The 17949-nt window shown below is 28.8% G+C and overlaps 1 protein-coding gene across 1 annotated transcript in view; it reads left to right on the top strand.

Annotated features, from left to right (window-relative positions):
• Positions 1–17949, top strand: part of LOC142325737 (uncharacterized) — a 479280-nt gene that overhangs the window by 460253 nt on the left and 1078 nt on the right. The window lies entirely within an intron of this gene.

The following is a 17949-nucleotide window of genomic DNA, read 5'->3' as shown; positions in this document are numbered from 1 at the left end:
AAAACACAATAATAAATTCAATGTTGAACTCAACTTATATACCCAGCATCGATCAGCTCCTTCGGTCATCGATCAGTCTTATTCAAGACTATGACAAGATGTGTTTCGTTTTGAACGTGTTCTTTGGTTTAGTACACCGATAGGAATGTAACATGTGGCATTTGCATCGACGGTATCCTGACTCGAGCAAGATAAGGCTAAGAGATGTCTTTTGCCGAGGTTTTAAAGATGACATCCGGTAAAGCCCATCAGGGCTTGGAACATGGGGAGGGGGAGTGGAGACCGTAACCATCACTTGGCAGTTGTCTTCCCCTACGTAGTCAGGGTGAGTGGAAATTTGAGAATTCTATGTTTGAGTGTAAAACGCCTTCAAATAGAAGATTCTCAGTCAAACATATCATATACTGACTTCGTCGAAGGCTTACTATAAACGCGTTAGAAATTTATTGGCTTGTTGGTAAAAACATTTTTTTCTTCTTTGTCATTTTATAAATAAGCAGCAATATTATTTCTTAGTCCTTATCTCTTCCTGAAATTTTCGTTTATTGTACACTCTTCCAGTAGATTTTTAACAGTAAATAGTTTATCACATATACTGCACTGCCGGTCTTTCTTTGCCAGTCAGCAAATATGAATTTCTTATTCGCGTGTGACGGATTCTAGAGTCTGGCCACCGCCACTTGTCATCATCGAATTATGATCATTTATCTACTTTATGTTCTTTGGCTTTTGTTTATTATCTACAAAGTCCATGTCAGGTTTATTGATCAATATTAATTAAATATGATAGCCTAAAAATTGTTACGTAACATAAATATCATAATATTTTTAACGTAGATACATCGTTTAAGTTAAAAAGACATTTGAAGTATTTTCTCGGTATGTACGGTCAGCCACTTAAAAATCAAATTATGTTTTATTGATAGATCTAACTATCTGTTACAGTTTGGATGGCTTGGTATGCTATCTTCTTAATAAAGTTTGTAAGAAGAAACCTTATTATTGAAATAAAATATTCCTAGTACATCCAGCATTGAATGATTTTTGTTCATGAGCATAAATATTTCATTTCTGGAAGCACATTGTAATTTTTATTTGGTCACTTACAAACATTACATACAATTCAGTTCTTACAATTACCTTTTACTGTTAACCAATATTCTATTTCTATAATATTATAATAATGTAGTATATCACAATTTTAAAGGTACTAATAATTTTGGATAAAGAATTTTTCTAATTTTTTTTATTTCGATATCTTTCCATGAATTTAATTTTTCGAATATGGCACCGCTTGGTATGATAACTATTATGTATGATTTTAAAACAGGTTACCAAATTCCAGTTTGATTTCCTCGAGCGCTTTCGGCTATTCGATATATTTCGGCTAAAATTATCCTCTTGAAGATAGCCGAAAGCGCACGAGGAAATCAAATTGGAATTTGGTAAGCTGTTTTAAAATCATAAAATCTTTACATGAATTTTTTATTTCAGTTTTACATTCTTATAATAATTTATTTCGCTGCAGTTTTTGTTGCATTTATATTTATTTATTTTATTTTTTTTTAAATTCTACATTGAAGTAAATATATAACGAAATTTTTATGAAAATTTCATATTTAAATCCCACTGAAATGAAAATTGTCATGTCTGAACTTTTTTTTAGATTTCTTCCAGTGAATTATTATTCTGAATTTTGATATGCATAAAGATTGCTATGTACGATGATGTAGAAATGTTATTAGCGATTCTATTTTGTGTCCGAAAATGTTAATTTTTATTATTGATATTATTATTATTATTATTAATTACTATTTAAATTGAAAGTAATTTTAAAAGTTAGGCTTGTTTTAACAGTTGCAACTTTAATCCGGTGTAAATTGTACGCTGTGGACTTAAAGTTGTGACTAGTATAAAATATCAAACTGTACTAATTTTAAAATCAGATTATTGAATGCACGACAGCGTAACTTTATACATGATCAGTTATGATACTGTTGAACAAATTTGACAGCAATTTAACTTCAAAATCATTGTAGAATGAATCGTAGCGCATAAACGCGTCAGTAAATGAATTTTCACATAATTTCTCTTAATCGGTTACATCTCACATTCATCAAACTGTTATTTCGTTTTCCAACCGTACTATATAAATATATATGTGTGTGTGTATGTTTTGCTCATTTCCATGTTGTATCAATTACGTTTTCTTGATTGTACAGACAAATAAAGAACGTAAAACCTCTCTGAAACTCTGTAAAAATAATATCACATTAGTTATAACATTTTCTTTCATTTACATTCTCTGTTTCCCTTTTTTTTTAATTTTCAATAACCTGACTGGCCTTAGTTCCAGTACACGTAGGTATAGATTTAAATGATGTACCATCTTCATTACTTTCCTTTCTCGTACAAGGTCCGTGCTTACAGTAATGTTCAAATTAATGTGAACAAGAGGTAATTTTTAGTTGGTTATGTTGTATCACTGATTCCAGATGAAGTACATCTGTTTCCCTCCATTTCTAGTATTGACTTAAAATATCTTTTTATTAAAAAAAAGAAGCAAGATAATGAACTTACGTGTATGCAGTGGTGGCTCGCAGTTAAAATTAGTGAGGTGCTGCCCCAGACAGTTTTTTATGGGCCTTTTCAAGGCCGTGGTTAATGTTTTCTGTAAAATAAAAGAACCGAAAAAAATAATCTAATAGAATAGCTGAAAGCAGAATAATAATCTAATTCTACTCTTACTCACATTCAACAATATGGTACACGGTTTTTAAGCACAATGTTCTTAAACCCCGTATTCGGTTTAGCCGAATAAATAATAAAATGTCAATAAAGATAATATTTTTGAGTATTATTAGATAATAACTTAATAAAATGTCCGCTTAAAAACAGTATAGTCCAATGGTACTTAATTTAAATTTCTATGTACACAGAAATAAATTCATAATTAATTTTTACTAATTATCTTCGCTTTCGCTCTTCCAGCGTGTTTTTGGACAGATTTGGCAATCAAAGAGCGTTTTCTTCCCGCCTTCTTCTGATCAATACTGAAAAAAACAACTAAAGCACCTTCATATTCCTTCCACTGATTAAACTAGAAAAGGAAACGAACAAGGAACGTTTCATACACAGGCAGAATAAAAAAAAAACTACGTTCCACCAGCACGTCAGTATCGGCGCTACGGAAGCGACAGTGTTCTCCCTTCCTCACCACCATGTATGCAACATCCTATATGCGCATGCGCACAATAGACAAACACCACACCGCTAGATCTGTGAAACTCACAGTTCCATTCAAAAATGTTTTATCTTTTTCATTAACTAGGAGATGGCTATTGATATTAAGATTAAGGATTATATATTGTACAATTATAAAGTATACAAGTACAAGTATACGCGAGCCGCCACTACGTGTATGACTCGAAGACAGGTAGCAGCAGAGTGTAAGGTTAAGCTAGTTAAATAAAATCTTGAGATGGATATAATTTCACCCCAACGAAATGGTTGCAATGGAAGAAAACACAAAATTAGTTTAAAATATGATGCTATTTTATGTATAATAAATAAAATTAATCATCAGAATTTTTTTTTTTTATTTACAAAGACTTAAAATCAGCTGGTATGAAAATCCACGTTTATAATCTACGTAGAAGACTTCTGGAAAGCGGTCGCAGGACACGAAGGCCTATATGAAACGGATGCCATGAAGAAGAAAAGGCTTCGTTGGGCTAAAAAAATACAAAAACTGGAGTGCTGGGTTTGGAGGAAAGTCCTTTTCTCTGACTAGAAAGTCTCTGACTTTAGGGCATAAGCGTTTCACGTGTATGAATAAGCGATGATGAGCGGTTTTCGCCAAAACGCATCAAACAAGTTGTAAAGCATCCTTAAAAGAAGATTTTTTTGGGGATGCTTCAGCTTTTTGGACCTAAAACTTTTGAACCCATCACTGGGATGATGAACTGTGTAAAAATTGCATCCCATTATTGAAAAGTAGGAGTTTAAGTACGTAAGATCTCATTTTTGGAGTCAAAAATGCTGTTTTTCAACAAGATTTGGCCCCCTGCCACTCATTAAAGAAATTTAATCTTCTCATATCGCAAAAAGGGATTCAGTATCTGGACTGGCCTGTAAATTCATTAGACCTGAACCGGTTTAAAAATTTGTGGGCTGAAAAGACTGAGAAAAATAAATGTACTGCACTACCAAAGAGAAGATGATTTGTGCTCTGATAAACGTGTGGTTTCACCAACAAGAAATTAAAGAAATATATGTAAAAACCTTATAGATTCAATGTGTTAAAACCATTTGTTGGAGATTGCGCTACTGTCAAATTAAGAAAATAAATAATATAAGTTGTTTAGCAATCAATAATAATAAATAAAAAGAAACATCTGTACTTTCATAACATTTTTAGTTATTCGTGGTTGCTAGCTTCAACATGATTAAATTTTTTTTACATGGTGAAAGCCTATATGTGTTTCAGTTGTAATTATCCAAACTCGATAATCATTTTCCTTGCTCTGTTCTCCTCAAACGGTCAGGACCTACCTTAACTACTTTTATAAATTAAACGCATCAATTTCTTTAAATTTAATATATAATTTGTAGAATTTTGTCTTAATCATGGACAAAGACGAAAATAAGAACTGCATTAAACAAAGAGCTACTATAATAAAGGCTACTTTAACGAAAATAAGAACCTTTGTAAACGATCCGCAAAATCATTCAAACACTCAATTATTGTCTACAAAATATCGTAGATTACCTAACACTCAAAAGGAATTTTATTCCACACAGAAGGATTTAGAATTGAATGACGAAGAGACTGAACACTAAAACAACAGGGCACAGTTAACGCAGCATCTAAGTTAGAAATACTCGTAGTATTAGGAATAGAACAAATCAAACAAGAGCCAAATCAATCATTTATTGTATCAAATTTGGTAACCATTAAAGAGCACTTATCTTTTAAAATAAATGGTGGAATGGTACCCTTTCATCCGAGATCACGGGTTCGAATCCCGGTAAAGCAAGGAATTTTTCATACACTACAAAGTTTTTATTTCATAGTCCCATGCACAACCTTCAAACGTATGTGGTGAATTAATCATCAAAAAAATAAAATAAATAAAACTTACAGGAACATAATTTTCTTGTAGTTTTGTCCCAGCCAGGATATGATTTCCCTCAATTTCTCCACCTCATTGATAACCTGATACCGAAATTTAACAGTGTAATAGTCTAATATAAATTTCATCATACACAAAATGTTTTTTTTTTTTTTTTTTTTAACTTATATTTAGTTATTAATTTAAATACACATTTACACAACGAACAGAAGATATCCTCTTTCTTTGAATTTATTTCTGTATTTATTACACCTCCTACATTCACAAAAAAAAAAATCGGAAAGGTGATGTTTGGCACGATTTCCTTTATTGTAGAACATATTACACCAAAACGGACGGGAAAGCAAAAGGTCATTCAGATTCAAACTTCATGAATTTTGATCGTATGAATTGCACTATTAATGATTTCACTTATTTGCTTTTCATTGAAAGCTCATACAACAGAGAATTTTGTACATAATTACAAAAGTTTATTTGTATAATCCATTTTTTTTATTAAAACCAAAATAAAATATTGTAATTTAAATTTAGTTTATTGTACTGTGAAGAGAAATATTTTCTGTAAATTTTGATAAAGCGTGTAATAATTATGTAACAGTTGTTTTAATAATTCAACCGCAAATATGAGTTGCGAATTAGAGTAATATTGTAGCTGAATATTATTAATCTAGTGTGTTATATGAATTAATTATAAGATTCTCCCTATTTCCTAAATTATGAATTCAATATTGCAAATGTGCTTCCATTATAAATTATTTTGTATACTGTTTAAAGGCCGTTAGTTTTAAGTTTTCAATTAAATTTAATGTGAATAAATCATATTTTATTTTTTAAGTTTATGTTACTTTTATAAAGAAAATATTTTATTAATTTTTTACGAACTCAGGTAGTTTATTAATTTTATTTACATTTATTAGTTGTAGTAAAGCGTACCTTACTTTTAAAGTCTGCATCTTGAAACACCTGCGAACAATTAAATACCTCACTATAATTTGTTAATTTGAATCTGTTAAACGGTGCTTTTATTACTCATACGTAAATATTCTTATTTGAATTAGCATTTTGAAATTTATTTAAGAATTTAATGTGTTTTTCGGTTATTAATTACTAAAATATAAATAATGACAGTGAACAAATTTGCTCATTTATGTATATTGAACTAATCATATCAAGTTGAACCTTTACATGTTATACAAATTCTATTAAAACAGAAAATATTTTAATCCTATAATTGTTTTATTTTTATTCGTTTAAGGTTACTTTAGAAACTTAAAAACAATTACATTTATCTATGATGTTAGACTGATTTATCTAGCACATGAAAAAATGTTAAACCTATATTCAAATTCAAAATCTTTCGGGTAAACCTCTATATATATATTTTTTTTAAATACGTCTGTACAATTTATAAATTTTAATTAACTTTTAATAAATTTTATAAATTTTAATACATTTTAAAAGAATAAGCAGTTGTTAAGTCGATTAAATATTCTACAGAATAAAATATGAGTAAAAAACTGAGAAAATGCCATTGAAGAAATAATTACTATTAGAAAGATTAACGATATTTACAAAATACTACAAACAAGTATTTCTACAAGGTGGCTGTTAAAATTGCAAACAAAATATTGATCAAAAAAAGTAAAGTCCCCATGTAGGTAATTTTAAATTTTAAATTAAGCTTAAAATCAAACTATGAGACTTGAAGCACATTACGATGTAGTCCCATGCTCTTTATATAAAAATGTATCCAATTAAACAAAAAAATAAAAATAAAAAAGGAGAAATCATTAGTCTCAAACCTCCAAAAGAGATTTCTCTTTCCCAAACGAAAATTAAAAAGAGGGCCACCATTTAATGTTCTAATGATAGAAAACTAAAGAAAAAGAATTTTAAAAGGCCAGAATTTTAAAACCATATTTTGGTTTCGTATTGTTATTCTATTATGAATTTCTGCATTGTTACTACTAACAGTAAATACATAGTGTTCCACCAAAAAACTGAGAAACTTTCAGGACAAGTTCTACTGGTAAAAGTAAAGAAAAAATTCATATAAACATAGTTCTGGAAACGATTTGTTTTCGTGTTAACGCTAGCGAAAGATTTCGCCCAGATTTCTGCTCTTCTTTTAAAAAGAAGCTCTAATGAAATTTCTGGAACCCAAATTAAGAATAAAGTTAGTAATTTCTTATGTAATTTAAACCAGAAATGTAACTGCTGTAGTTTTTAAGATATCCGACGTAATTCGGATCGAAAAAACAATTTTTTTTTAGGTTTGTAGTACAATAGCTTTGTTAAATGACTAATAAATGTAGAAGATTTAGTAATCAAACTTGTAGAAAATTTTATTCTGAGAAATGTAGTTTAAATATAGCCAATAAAAACTTTCAAAAATCGGTTTATTACCAAAGCAAAATAGACGAAAAATAGACAGAAAATCGTATTTTTCTTTCTAAACCTAATAACTATTCTTTTTAAACAATTTGCGATGTATCAGCATTTACGAATGAAAGAATCATTTAAAATGTGTTATTTTTCTGTTAAACGTCAAGTAAATCATCGTGTTAATGATGAAATATCATGTCGCACTGGTTTGTCAAAAACAAAGTGTGACGCACCCTACGGAAAGAAAATCTATATCCTTTCCAGCTGCAGAAGGTTCAAAATTTGCAGCCAACAGATTACTCCCAGGGGTTAAACTTCTTTCGTTGTCTTCTAGACAACGCTGATAATGTAAATTCAATTTTATTAACTCTTGAAGTCACTTTTACGAGAAACGGAACCTTCAATTCTAAAAGTAGCCATTTTTGGAGCAAAGGCAATCCAAATGGTTCTGTGGAAAGTAGTTTTCAACATAGATTTCACAATAATGTTTGGTGAGACATTATTTAAAACAAAATTCTGGGACCATTTGTTTTCAATGAAATCCTTACGGGAGATTCATACGTTTATTTATCGAAAAATAATTTTCCGGCACTTATAGATGATGTACCTTTACAAATTAGATGGCAAATGATTTTCCAGCAAGTAGTGCAGCGCTACATTTTTTTTTTTTTATTAACCAGAAATCAATTGAATGCTAATTTCTTTAACTGGATTGGACGTGGTGGACCAATCAATTGTCCACCACGACCTTAACGTCTGTAGATTACTTCATTTGAGGCTATATAAAAACTATAGTATCAACAAAAATATAATACTAAAGAGGAGCTACTCATTGAAAAACAAAATGTTATTGAGATTATATAAAATGATCCTGAGATGACACGGAAAGCCATCGGAGATATTTTTTGTCGGGGGATTGCTGTGTACATTTATGCAGTGGTGAATTTAGAACAATTACTGTACCTGAGGTTTTTTATTCTGTTACCATTTATTATTTCATGTATTTTATTTTTTTGCTTTGCTACGTTAAGAATAATGTTTACTAGGTACAGAATAATAAGATTTCCTGTCTATTTTTTCTCTGTTTATTTCAATAAAAAACAGATTTTTAAAAGTTTTTATTTACTATTTTTGGCTGTATTTACTTAATTAATTTTCTCAAAATTAAATTCTCCACACGTTTTATTACTAAATCTTCCATATTTATTAGTTATTTAACAAAGCTATTTTACTACAAACCTAAAATAACCTGCATTTCGACACCGAATTTGATTTTTTACGTCGGATATCCTAAAAACGACTGCAGTTTTAGTTTTGGAACTTGTTTTATTCTATTTCCCAGCTGAAATTACATGAAATATTATCAACTTCTCTCCTTAATTTGTTCTAAAAGTAGGGTTTCTTTTGATTAGAAGTAATGCGAGGTAATAATTTTTATTACTATTGGTTTATTTTTATTATTTACTACTATTATTTATTATTAATCATTTTTATTACATTTAGTGGAAGAAATAAAAACAGCCAAAAAATTATCAGCTTGAATTACGGTGCGGAAACGTACTGCCGGAATAATTATCTGCAATAACTCGATTATTTCTAAACGGATGTTTACAAATGAGGTGTCATTTTGTTCAAAATAAAATACTTATTAAATTGTGTAATAGTAAAATTTGATCAAACAAATAATTAGAAAGATATTAAAAATTTTAAAATTAAGATGACCGCTATTTTGAAATATTTGAAGATGATTTTTTCAAAATTATCTTTTTCAATAAAAAAGTCTTAAATTTGCCAAATTCAATTAAAGTAGGTATACCTTTTACTGAGCAATAATTTTTTTGTTGAACATCACAAAATGGCGTCCAGAAGGAAAACAAAGCGAAATAGGATTTATGTCGATATGAACTTTTTTGCTCATTTTGGTGTCCTGAATCAGTTCCTGAAGTTCAGTGAATACGTCTCGGAACACTCTGTATAAGAATTAGTATGTACCTATACAAAATACTTAAAACTGTATTTTTTTCTTTTATAATCGTAACTACTGAACGTTGTTATTTAATACAATGCAGTTTTTAATTGAAAATGTATTCTGTTAAATGAAATGAACGCTAATGCAATTTCAAATAATGTTTACTACGTTTAATGTATGTTACTATGACATGTAAATTACATTTTAAAATGTATTTAGTAAGTGTGTATGTTTTATTTTACAATTCATTATAATGAATTAAGAGGATAAATCGGTGAATAATTAATTTACTTCCCTTATTACGTTATTCTATTACGAATATTAGCACTTGACCTACATACATTATAGTTTACTAATAGTTCTCTAACATTATTTCTTGTTTCCATTATACTATTTTTTTTTCTTTTTTATGTTTAATAAAGAACAAAGAAATCTTCATTAAAATATAAATTATTTAAATACGCTAAAAATTTTAATCGAATGTAAAATAACATTTTTAAACTTTCAAATCCATTATCAGTATTTTCCCTCGTTCAATTTTTTTTTTATGAAAGATTAATTTGAAGTAGTAGTTTTATTTATTTATTAAAGAAGCAAAAGTAACTGAAAGCTATAACGGAAGAAACAATAAAGAGGTTTTTAATTCTGTAGAAGTTTGTTATTTTTTCCTTGCAAATAAAAAAAAAAATACTTAAATATTTTTTATGAGTATTATTGTAGAACGAAGAAAAACTTGTTAATATTAATCAGCAGGTTTTCTTGGGAATATTGATTTACTAGTAGTGCGATTAAAGAATATATTTCAACTTCACTGCACGCTATTTAAATAAATATTTATTAAAAATCCCCATTTAATCAGTATTGAGTAATTATTTAATTTACGTATTCAAATCGAACATATTATTTTAGAAAATAGCGGGTTGTTTTATGCCTTGCCGTTTGAAAACGAAGTCATCTCTATGTATGCCTATCCTACATCAGGTGTTGATGTGACATCAAATAAGAGATCGCTTTCTTTAGGAGAGTTCCCGACTTTTGCAGATAAGTTTTGCATCTGAACTACGCTGTGAGCTGCCTAATCATATTACTTCTTAGTGCGATAATAGGAGTACGATTTTGATTTGATGATGTTGTTCTAGTCGAAGCTATAGCCGAAAGGTCTGATTAAACTACAGGATCTGGCTGTCCTGTAACTGTACAGTGGTTGTCTAGGGTCTGTTTATTTTTCCTTTCAATGTTCGCAGTCTCTCCTGATACTTGGTAATTATAGCAAGTGGGTAGATGTAGTTGATTATGCCCTTGTGTCGGCTTGAAGCTTCTAGTAACAGGATAAATCGCGCTTGATTCAGTGGCACATTTATCCCCTCTGAGTTATACCTAACAGATTATGCATATCGTACTGGAACAATATACTCAGTAGTGACAAATTTTAGATCCAAAGCTGAAGTTCTAACTGTTTTTTTTTTTTGCTGTGCTCCTGAAAGATGTATCGGTCAGCTTCTAAAAGAGATTGTTTTTTGTTGAGGCCTCGTTTCCAATGTTGAGATGACCTTGGTTTCAACTTATACATTCGTCAAATATAATCCTGAGCTACTTCAGGTTTGTGTAATCGTCCAGCTTTCAATACTTTACGCTCTCATTTTCCGATTACAACGATAAAAAAACCACACTTGAATTCTCACTAGATTAAATTGAAAGCAATCTTTTTATGATAAATCTTCATATTATTCAGAACTTTGTGAGTTTTTTCCTTCCTCCTAAAACTATTTGCAAAAAACTTCTTCCAGAGTTCATATTGCGGTTTTGTCTGTGTATACAAACTGCCTTATCGTCAAGTGTATTGGTTGATCATTTTTTGAAATAATTATGGGAAAATCATATTATTCTAACACACGGCAGAGTTTATTTCTTCATTAAACATTGTAAGCTACATTAATAAGAGTCTGATTACTTTAGTTTTATGATTCCAAACTAGTGGTTTAATACTATTTTAGTTAACATTAATTTAAAATAAAATAGATATTTACATTTTAACAAGATATTGACCATTAATTATTAATACAGTCATTAACAGTAATATATATATAGAGTTAACAATAATTTAGTCATAATTGGGAGCTAATACGCGTAGAAGATAATTAAAACTCTTACATTTATTTATCAATCGGTAATAAATTGAAACAGTCCCAGTTATTTCAACCGATAATTGGGAAAAGGTTTTTGAAAACATTTGGATGAATTGAAAACAACGGCCAAAAGGTTTTTCTCAAAAGAGGAAACATTTTACACCATTAAAAATTGGAGATATAGGAATTACTTTATGATAAAGAAAATTTAGCAAAATAGCAGAAAAACTGGTCGTATGTTATCAGAGGAATACTGATTTAAAACCTTTTTTTATGGGTATCTCCAGAAAAGTAATAAATAATGACATAATACATGTTTAGCTTCAATCGATGAGATTTTCATTTAGAAGGACCGTTGACTAAAGTATGCAAGTAATAATGTGTGTTCAAATACTAGCGTTGAATATAATGAACACTAAACTGAAACCTCATTGTATCAGGATAATTCTTGTTGCAGAGAAATTCATTTAAATTAAACAAAAAAAAAAAACATTCCGGAAAAAAAATATTTCAGTTTTCTTGAAGAAAACTGTTCTTCAGGATTGTTTCTGTGGAACTTAGCAATTAAAGATAATTAAAAACAACCACTTTCAATCAGTAACAAGTTTCCTTGACTTAAGGTTGATGGATTCAATAAAATCTTTTTAATTCACATTTTTTTATTTTTATATCTGAAAATGAGCTTGAAGATATCGAATTCGATATTTGGATACTGTTCCGTTCCACGTCGAGCCGTCCGGTGCTGCGATATGGTGGGTTCTAGCGCTCACCGGCGAGTTAAGCTGTACGACTTATCTACGTCAGAATCCCGCGTAGTGCGGTCATGTTTTCATTGCAGTCCAAGGGGACTCACAGTTTCTTGATAATGTTCAAGTTTAATTATGACTAAAGTGTCATACATTTTTAAGTTTAATGCAACTATTGTAATTCAATCAAAATGTCAAGTGTGGCAACTTATTAAATATAACGATTCAAGAAGAACATAGCGTTGCTTCATTTCATCATCTATCATCTCATCAAAAATACAGTCTACACAAGCTCTAAATTCTACCAGATACATTAATGGTAGTAGCTGAGGCAAATAGCAGCCGCGAGGTTTATTAAATTAACAGGTAATACTAACTACTATCAACTGATTTCTTTCTGCAGAACCCCAACAAATATTTATATTTTATTCCGTATATAAAGTGATATTAAAGACTGAAAATTTATTCATATTTAAAAAATGAGAGATAATACGAAATAGACAAAAGAGTGGATCTACACAGTTAGAAAATTACTACTCTATGGTGTGTTTAACATTTTTCCGTTATCTTGAATCCGTTATATTTATCCACGTAATACCAGGTTACAGAGTAACAGCGCAGTAACATGATGTCAACAGGACTCTGCAGAGATGCCAAGGCATCTGTTCGCAGTCTGGTGGGTAAGTGTAGTAAATCTACCGGTAAATGTGTAGTCTTGAACAGACTGAGGTCGATCTCTCCTGAGACGTGCGGTTAATTGAAATCTAACCATCAGAGAAAACCGATATCCAGACTCTAGCATTCAAATCCATACAAAAGTAACTGTCTTTACAAGAACTCGAAAACTCTCGACTTCAAAAATCAGCTTAATATTGAATTAAACTTTCTATTTATACCTCTACAACTTAATTTTAAATTAATACATTCATAAACCTGTAATACATTTTTTTTTAAATTTCAAAATTGTTTAAATTATTTTTTCAAAACTTATTGAATTACGTAATTTATTAAATCAAACATTTTTACTAAATTTTTAAAATATATATTGTTATAATTGAAGTAAACGATATCAGTTGATCTAGTCATTTAATTTATACAGTTATAGTGTTGCAGATCATTAGTTACTTGATATTATTATTAGTAGAGTTATTTATTATTATGAACGCTGTTATTATTAGTGTTTTGAGCTATAAATCCCAACATTAACCATTTAAAGTTTGTTATTGGATGTAATCTTACAGTAAAGAATTAAAATAAGTTACTACCGGTTGTGTTACTTCGTTTTATTATTACTGCGATTTTGCAACTTTGATTGCTTCTAACTAATAACTAAGTTATTTGTTGTGAAACAGTTTTCACATTCCCTTTTCACGAAAAAATTTTATATTAAAATCTTATTATATGTCCAATTTCTTATTTAAAAAGAAAAATGTTTGATTTAATATGACGGATTCAAGATGTTGGAAGAAAGATTTCAAACACCAAAAGTTGTAACTAAATAACTATGAAGATCCGCATATGTTTCCTATTGTTCTTCAATTTTGAAATACGAAGCCGTTTCTACACTTCAATATCACTACGTAAAATCAACATCTTTGAAAGTTACAATTCATGTATTTTTTCTGAGAAAAATTTTGATAAAGGTAGAGTTTTTGTTTTGTTATGGATTGTTCATGTAGCTTTTTAAATAAAAAAGAAAAGAAAAAAATAAATTCTAAATTTTTCATTTTTATTTTATTTTTTGTTAGATGTTAATAAAAGATAGTGTATAATTACTTATTATTCTTGTTTACCGTTTTGAAGAGTCTGTTTTCTTAAATAAAACATAAAAAATAAAAAGATTGTTTAAAAAATGGATGTTTACTTTTTATAGAAAAAAAGTAGATAGTACAAGTTTATCTTAACTAAAATGAATGAGTAAAACGCTAAAGAAGAGATCTGTGTGAAAATATTATTATTCTTATAGCTATTGTTATTATTACTATTATTACAGTCGTCAGCAACTCTATTCTAAATTAATTAGATTTCTGTTCTTTAAGAAAATTTCATTAGATCACTTCTTTGTCTTGAAATAATTTTTCTTCCATTTCATTCTTCATTCATTTTCATTCAGCTTTTCTTTACAAAGATAATATTTTTTTTCTGCCTTTTCGTTTGAACTAAGCGAAATCTAGTTTTAATTAATGAAAATAAAATAAAGTCTGTTCGTAGCATGTGTTCTGTTGTCATATTTTAAAACGTTTTAGACGAACAATTTAACTTGTGTTACCATTTCATTAGGATTTATTCTGTAGAAACTTTCTGATACAGTTTCTTTGAATTATGTACAAAGAAGTACATACATGGATGGAATAACGTAATGTTTTAATTTTAGTATGGTTTTATTTATTTATATTACATATATTTTTTTAACAATTTAATAGCGATGAATTATTTTTATTCATACACTTTTAATTTTATTTAATTTTCAATGTAATAAATATATCAAATTATTTAAGTATTTTATTAATTTTTATTTCTTATTTTTAAAATAACTTTTTATGTAAAAAATTAGACATTACATGATTTTTGATTAACATTAAAACCGGAAATAAAATTTTACACACAGAGAAACACTCTTCTGATTACTAGTTTTAATACCAATTTTCAAGAACAGAAATTTAGTAGAAAACTGAAAACACTAATTCAGTGACTGTTGGTGTTATTTTCTGTCTAAAGACAGTTTCACAAAATCGTCATTTATCTCATTAGCTATTATACAAAGCATAATGTGTTATATTAAAGTATGAGTACTATTTTACAATGGCAAATTCTTTTCCTTTTCAATATCGTGGACCAATTCGTTTTATATATTTCTATTGTTATCGAAACTGACAGGATAGAACATGCTGCTGTCCTAAAAAAAAAAAAAAATAAATAAAATGACAAACAGTATTTCATCCAGAAGTATGGTTGGAGGAGATCAGTAGAGTATACTTTTTTATGCAATATAGAAATATTTTTATAAAAGTAAGAAAACAATTTTGTGAAAACCTGAGGGTATAATTTATAATGTTAATTGAATTAGTGAATACTTGTGTGTTTGCCCTTTGATATATATGATTAGTTTAATTAGAGCAATTAATTTTGTATAATGGTAAATTTATTAATTATTACTCCTGTAAAGTATTGCTTTCGTACTATTCATGTTCTGAAATTAGCTTTAATCAAAAATTAATTATTTAAATAAAAAAAAAACTGTTTTCCTCTTTAAAAAAATATTAAAAACAACAAGCAACGAAAATAAGTCGAATATTTAACTTTTATTTATAAATTACCGTTTATTAACCTTGGCGTAATACTTAAACCTCAATATTTGAATTTTGTTTATCTGTATTTCCATATCGTATTTGGGATACGACATTACTAACCGTATTATTATCAGCTAATTATCATACGTATACACTTCCATCTACATGTTGTACAGTTGAGCCTATCATCTGATGAGTGGGAGGGAATACATATGTTGACATTTGGTATAGTTTTAATGCGTCTCACTTCCAGAAAACATTAGTCATCAGCAATACAGCAGTATTTATAACTTAATAATAATTTTAAGCACGAGTGATTCATATTGTAATACTCTATTCATTATTACTTTATTATATTATTAATTTAAAAATTTTTTTTTATATTTGAAGTGCATGTTAGCGCATTAATTCGTATTGTGTTTCGCGTAGTATTTATTACTATTGTTTTTACAATTTGATTAACTTTGATTATGTAAATTTAAAATGTCTTCAACAAAAGTAAGTTAAGTAATTAATTCTGGAAGGAAGTACGATTAAGTCAGTTATATAAAACATAAACTGAGGAATCGAGAATGTTAAATAAATTTAATCTTTATGTTTAATTCTTACTACACAGCTTAATGAAAAACTGCAAAACAAGTTGAATGAATTACGTTAAAACAAGACACAACTATCTTTAGAATGTTTCGATCTCTGTGGTGTGAAATTGATGAAAACACATTCCTTACAGGGCTCAATAACAGGCACGTGGGTAGTATAAACGTTATGGTAGTTTAAGGTTTGTATATTAGGATTAAAATAATAAAACTAATGGTAATAAATTAATTAAAAAACAGTATAAAGCTTATACTCATGACTTTTGATTAAAACTGAACTTGGTGAAATATTACATAGTATGATCGCAAATATAATATTCCGAAATGTTCGCCATGTGCGTTTTCTCGTTATTTCCTATCTTTACACTAATAGCATTCGCTTATCGGTACGTCCGATAAGCTTATCGGTACTTTGGATAAGAGTGCACGTTTTTTGCACTCTTAGCCAAAGTATATGCTCATTATTTTATTGTGAATGTTTTTATTCTGCAACAATAACATGAACTGGATAATCTCTTTCTTCAGTACATTAATATTTTGTTAAACAATAAATAATTTTCTCAATTTGTATTTTTGAAGTATTCTATTTTTCAGCCATTTTTTTTTTGTACTTTCTTATGAACTTTTTATTGAGCAATGATTCATGTATATAATAATATATAATGTGGTATGATTCATTCAGAAATACACCTAAGGATTTTTTTATTTTTTAAAATCAACTTAAAATAAGAATTTCATAACAGATAACAAAATCGGATTAGAAAAAATTTATTCCTAAATTAATTTGAATTGGATACAACAAATTTAATTTAAAAGTATTTTTTTGAGAATAAATTTATTGTAATTTTTATTATTAAAAAACGATTTGTAATTACGTGGCAGTGATTGTTGAAAAGTTAAGTATTAGAAAAAATAACCAACACTGAATTTTTAAAGTTGTATTTTATTCTAAGCAACCAATTTTTGTACTTCTACTTCTTTTATAGAATAATAGATAATTACATATGTTGTAACGTATAGATCCTCATCTTGACAAATCGTCATTTAGATGAGAAAAACTTTTTACCCCCTATAATTATACGCTTCTTAGCAGACTTTTACTTCGAGGTAAATTCAGTTTGAAGTTATGATGAAATGCAGTAAAATCAAAGAAAATTTTTGAGTTAAACGAAATAAACGAAAATTACACATCAGAAGTTAAAGATAGTATCAATTAGATAATGAAGTTACAAAGGAAGGATTTAGTAAGAAACACAAAGAATGGTAAATGGCAAATAAAAGACCTTTCATTATTATTCATGTTTGTTAGTATGGAAGATAAAGTTTGAATGATACAAACTCTATTTAAACTGTATTACTTTGTGAAAGTAAAATATTGAAAATTAAAAATCATAGTTATTGTATCAAAATTGGTGTAATAGATAAATTTATGATTTATGAGGAGGTGAGGCTCCCCAATAATAACATGCGGACCGTCCAGTAGAATACAGAAGACCAGCGAAGACCTCAAGAAGAGAGGTGAAGAATACAGGACTGGACAGCGAAGGGAGGACAGACAGCCCTCTGCAGAGCTGGCGTTCGTTCGTGCTTGCACGGATGGGCGACAGTGATGATGCACGGGGACTCTCAACACACTGAGCTCGAAGGGACCTCCTGGGGCTGACTAATACTTAAATGCGGCCTCGGGAGGGAGGCTGATGGT

The sequence above is a fragment of the Lycorma delicatula genome, chromosome 5, assembly GCF_047948215.1.
Source record: "Lycorma delicatula isolate Av1 chromosome 5, ASM4794821v1, whole genome shotgun sequence".
Lineage (NCBI taxonomy): Eukaryota > Metazoa > Arthropoda > Insecta > Hemiptera > Fulgoridae > Lycorma > Lycorma delicatula.
The sequence above is the reverse complement of the archived record's forward strand: the minus strand, read 5'-3'. Positions and strand labels throughout refer to the sequence as shown.